The 5,597-nt window shown below is 46.3% G+C and overlaps 1 pseudogene; it reads right to left on the bottom strand.

Moving 5' to 3' along the window:
* Window positions 1-681: 681 nt before the first annotated feature.
* On the bottom strand, window positions 682-5,283 carry LOC102989618 (TLE family member 5-like; annotated as a pseudogene).
* Between the last annotated feature and the right edge of the window lie 314 nt (window positions 5,284-5,597).

The raw sequence follows: 5,597 nt of genomic DNA, 5'->3' as shown, positions 1-5,597 counted from the left end.
TCTTTTATTTATTTATTTATTTATTTATTTATTTATTTATTTAGAGTACCCTCATCTTTATTCGGGAAGGGGAGAAAGGGAATTCTGGGTCGTCACCCACCCCACCCTGCTCTGGTGGCTAAGCTTGCTGTCCCCAGCCCCTCTTTCTTTCGTGGGGGAGGGGGGAGGACCAGGTGGGCGTGGGCTTCAGGAACTCGTGGAGGGTGAGTGGGCGGGAGGGGGAGATGTGGGACGCCCAGGGCGGGGAGGGGCAGCTAGCATTGTGTTTGCATGCAGTGCCAGGGTGGAAGGCCAGGTGTGCCCAGAGGGGCCCAGCAGGAGGACTGTCAGTTACACGTGTGTGAATCGGGGAAGTGCAGGTGGTGTTGGACCTCCTGAGGTTCTGCTCCCTTCTGAACTGGCCTCCCACTTGCACCTCCAGGCCTCAGTTTACCTAATCTGTGGTATGAGCAGGTATTCACCCTTTGAGGCTGCAGGGGAAGAAGAGGGAGGCCAGGAGTCGGGGGTAGGAGCAAAGCCAGCGGGTGGCACACAAGCAGGGTGAGGGCCCCAGCAGGCAGCTACCATAAATACTACCAGAGTTTAGCCAATCCCGAGCTATAATGTGTCTTGAGCTGAACCTTCCTCTCTCTGTGTGTCTGATTCCCCTTTGTACTCCGCCCTCCACATCCCAGCCACCCACTAATCCAGCTTCTTGCCATCATCCTCCTGGTGGGTGTCACCATCATGCCCGTTCCTGTCTTCCTTGGAGAGGTGGGCCGAGGAACCCAGCACAGAGAGCGAGAGGAGGCCGGTGCCTGCGCTAGCTGCTGGCAGCGAAGGGGGCTGCAGCCTCCCAGGTAGTGGGGTCAGGGGCAGGGCCAGAGCCCGCAGCTGGGACAGCTGGTGAGCTTGGAGCTGCTGTCGGCTGATGGAGTTCAGCTCAGGAGCAGTGCCCTGCTTGGCCCTCTGCTCTTGGGGAATGTAGGGCCGGACCTAGGCACATATCCCATTCAGCCTCTTGAAGATTTCAGCCTGCTTGAACGTGAGTTCAAGCCGTAGGACATTTAGTAGTACGTCACTATCGACTTAAAAAAAAAACAAAGCACAACGTGAGAGTTGCGAGTTAAGTTTTATTTGGAGCAAAATGAGGACTGCTGCCCAGAAGACTGCATCCCAGATAGCTCTGAGAAACTGTTTCAAAGAGGCAGGCGGGAAGGTCAGTATACATGTGATTTTGGTGAAGGGGGAATACAGGCAATCAGCGCATATTTTTGCAGAAGTTTGCTGCTAGTCTCGTGAAGGTTACTGCTAGTCACAAGGAGCAGTTGTCACCGTGAAGGATTTTAGTGCTTTTCTAGATATGAGGAGATACAGGATCTGGGCCCATAAAATTGTCTCCTGAAAATATCTAACTATCTGAAGGCCTGTTCTGCCAGTTTTTCCCAGAGCACCCAGCGCCTCATTTCTGCTCTCCACCTGAACTCCTTTCAGGGGGGTGTCGAAATTCAGCAGCTGCAGCAGCGCATGATTTAATCGTTGTAGAGGTAGATGGCAAGTGCCAATGGAAAATGCCAATTTGTAGTTGACATCACATAATGACTCTGCATCTCCGGCTTCTCGCTGGCCTGCTTGTCACATTTGAGTTTCAGACTGTGGTACTGAGCTTGCAGCAGCTGAAACTCGTCTTCGATACGCCGGCGGGAGTCTGAGGTGGTGAATTTGAGTTGCTGGGTTAGGTGCGATGAGCCGGATGCCTGCTTTGTGGAAACACCTTGTTAGTCGCGGTGGGGGGGCGCGGGATGCTTCCCAGCTGTGCGCCCAGGCTAGGCCTGCTCGTGGCGCCAGGTGACTGGGCCTTTGTCCAGGCGGCGCGGATCCGCAGCTCCTGGGGCCGCCGCCGCAGCCTCCAGTGCCGGGCCTCACCCGCTTCCTGCTTCCTGGTTTTTAAATTCTGTCTTTTACATGTCGTATCCAAATTTTGTAAATCAGACTTCTCTCCCTCCCCTAAGAGCAGAAATAGGTCTTTTCCGTGTGGAGGTGTCTTTTTTTTCTTCCATTGGGGATCAACTCTCAAGACAGGATGTGGGTAAGAATAGCAAATGTCTGAGAAATTGAGCTGCAATATATTTTATTTCCCCCTGCCATACTCAAGGACTAGCAGTCAAACACAAGTTAAAATTTCCTTCTCCTCAACCCTGTCAACCTCACTTCTAGAAATTCTTCTGGGAAATTTTATCTGGTTGATAACTGGAAGAATAATGCAACACACATGTTCACACACACACATGTTCACACACACACAGCCTAGCTCTCCCTTTGGCCTCACTTTTGCTTTCACAAGCATTTATGACCGGTTTGAAAGGGGACTTATAGTGAGGTGGCAATGTCCTAAAATCTCATTCCTTGAGGAGCATGGCCCCCAGTAAGAGTTACCACCTGAAGTCGCATGTTTCCCTCGTGTTGTGTTCCTGGGTTGGCCAAGCCACAGACACTGGGCAGGAAAACGACCCATTGGCATATAGGTAGGCAGGTTCACTCCTGATTATGTAGAATAGAGCAGGGCTATCTTTCATGTATTTGTGAATCACTGGGAATCTCGTTAACGTATAGATTAGAATTCAGTGAACTTCTGCAGTAGGGCCCAAGAGGCTGCATTTCGATGTGTTTGCTGGGGGAGAGGTGAGCTCCACTCCTTCTACTCCAGCCATCTTGAGCTCCTCCCCCTGGAGTCTGCATTTCTAACAAGCTCCCAGGTGATGCAGACGCTGCTGCTCTGTGGCACAGAAGAGCACCTCTCCCTGACCTTCTCCTCTCTACCTTCCCATCAGAGAATTTTAGAACTGGAAGGGATCTTGAACATCTTGTTTAGTTACTCCTAAAATATTGGCCTATGAAGTGGTCTCATCTGAACCACTGGGGGAGCTTTAAAAACCTCGACTCCCAGAAGTTCTGATTCAGTCCCAGGCATCTGTATTCTTTCAAAGCTTCCCAGATCAACTGGAGGTGAAAAAAGGCTTTGAACTATTAACTGTCTCCTTTTATAAATAAGGAAACAGGTTGTGAGTGATTACGTGACTTGCCCAATAAGACCTAGCTAGTGACAGCAACAGGACCAGAACTTAAAGACCCTTTCCAGCCCACCGCCCTCCTATCTCCTCTTTGGCTGTCCAGGGCAGTTGCTTATGCTAAGAAAGGAAAGCAACTTCCCACCCCAATTCTTTAGGATAAATAAAAGCCAAGTCCAGTGCTGTTTACTGGCATGCCATTTTACCCAGAACATTTTCCTCTGCTGGAAGCAAGCCCAAAGAGGTCTAATGGGCATTTGTTTCTATCCTACTCTGGGAGAAAGTTGCATGGACAAGTGCACTGTGGAACGGGAAATGGAAGTGTTTCACATCATATTCCCCTGGGAGATAATTTCATACTTTAAAAGGTTTTTGCTCCTAGGTGTTTTGGACACCGAATGAAAATATCAGTGCTTTCAGTGGTTTCCATGTAATCGACAATCCTAAAATTGACATGTTGTAATCCTTTCTTCTTAGAACCTGAAGCTTTCTTGTTTATTTTCATCTCAGCTGCCATAGCTCCTGGATTGGGTTGCCTTTATCTGGTCTCTTTAATTTTTGTTGGAACACTGAAACGTTGCACGAAGTCAACTTCTCCCTCCTTACTGAGCTGTGCCAATTCGGAGAATGGAACTGTGGTTTGGGTTATTCCTTCTTTCTGGGTAATTCCTGCTTTACCATTGTTGGTTCTTTGTCTTTGAGAAGAAGAAAATCTCTGTTAATGTTAAAGAAAAGTATATGCTGGTCTCGTTCCACCTAAACAGGCCTGTTGTCCAGTTGAGGAAGTTTCCATGCTTTACAAGGGTTTTCTCTGCAGTATCTGCATCTCCAAGCTGGACCATCTCCTCTTCACTTACAGTAAGATATCTCAGCCAGAGAACCTCTCCTCTGCATCCTGAAGCCACCCTGGGCTGCTCTGGCAATTAGAGACTCCAGCCTCTGGTCACCCCCTGAAGGAGTTTCCTGGTAGACAGAACATCTTGTGACCCATCCTTGGGTTTCTCTGCTAGAGACAAATCTATTCTTGTCCTATGAATGCTGCCTCTAGAGAAAGAATAAACATAGAAAGAGCCTTCTTCGAGTGAATTTTCTTTCTAGAGCAGCTTTTAAGCAAGTGGCCTAAGATTAATTCTTGCTTAGGGACACTGAAGACATTTTCAGGGCACTGACTTTCAGCAGGTGCTTTCATAACAGTGGGCTTAGCTTGGATTAAGAATGAGATGGCTGAGTGCCAGGCTCAGCTCCCCTCTGCATGGTCAGGTGTCCTAGAGAGCTTCAGGCTTCCCACTCTTATAATGGGGATAATGTCACCTGGACTATTTAAAATGAGAGCATGAAATGGAAATCCATGGGACATCCAGCTATTTGAGGATGTCCTCCAACATCTAAGACAGAAAGCAAAATAATCAAGGAGAAACCTCTCAGAGGAAGCAGAGGCAATGCAGCAGCAGAATACTTTGGGATAAGAAGATATGCTATCCATAATAAAATTATTTAGATGCTATATAAAGATGGAATATTCAGAAACAGCAAAAAAATCTTCTTAGAAATTAAAAATAAGAAAGCAAATAAAAATTTAAAGGATTGGAATTTAAAATTGAGGATACCATCAACTTTAAATTGTAAGTGGAGCAAAAAGATTAGGAGATAGACAATAGGAGAGAAAATAAAACAAAATAAGAAATCAAGGCAGGAGGTCCACCATCAGTCTAATAGGTGCCACAGCAAGCGAGAACAAGAGAAAATGGAGGGGAGAAACTATCAGAGAAAGAATACAAGGCAATTGTCCAGCACTGAAGGATAAAAGTTTTCAAATTTAAAGAGTTCACTGAGAACCCAGCAAAATGGTTGAAAAAAAGATCACATCAAGGCACATACTTGTGGCATTTTAGATCACTAAGGATAAAGCTAAAACTTTTGACTTCTTGACTTCAACATTGGAAATTAGATGAAAATGGACTAATGTCTTCAACCTACAGAGGAGAAATGAATTTCATCCCCAAACTGTCAATCAAGTACGAGTATAGAATAAAAAGTTTTAGAGATGCAATTTTTCAAAAACTTTACCTGTCACACACCTGAGGAGGCTCAAGCACAAAGGGAGTTCAAGGAAGATGCACAGAACTCAAAGCAGGAAGCACCTAGGCCTCATGGGAAATGGAAAATCTTAAGGCCACAACCTTCTCCATCTTTTTTCTGTTCCTTTCTGGAGCTGTGGTCTCTTACCTCTGCACATCTTCTTTCTCCTTTCTATGTAGACCACTTCTGTGAGTCTTTCAGTTTTTGTTCAGGCTCTGGCTTGATTGGGATTCTGATTTTGCTGATGCTCATAGGGAGACAATGAAGAGAGGGAGGTTCTTGAATACCTCTGACTAATAAGCAAAGACAATCACAGATTTAAGTTCCAGAATGATTCAGAGAAGTTATAAATCATTAAAGACCACAGTGCTAGCTGTGTATTACAACTTGAGGTGAGTGGCAGAGCCTAATAATTGTTCCCCAATATCCACTCTCTTCTTTCTTTTGATAATCAAACCCCCACTTTTTACT

Source organism: Physeter macrocephalus, chromosome 11, assembly GCF_002837175.3.
Source record: "Physeter macrocephalus isolate SW-GA chromosome 11, ASM283717v5, whole genome shotgun sequence".
NCBI lineage: Eukaryota > Metazoa > Chordata > Mammalia > Artiodactyla > Physeteridae > Physeter > Physeter macrocephalus.
Note: the sequence above shows the minus strand (reverse complement) of the source record. Positions and strands in the feature narration are given on the sequence as shown.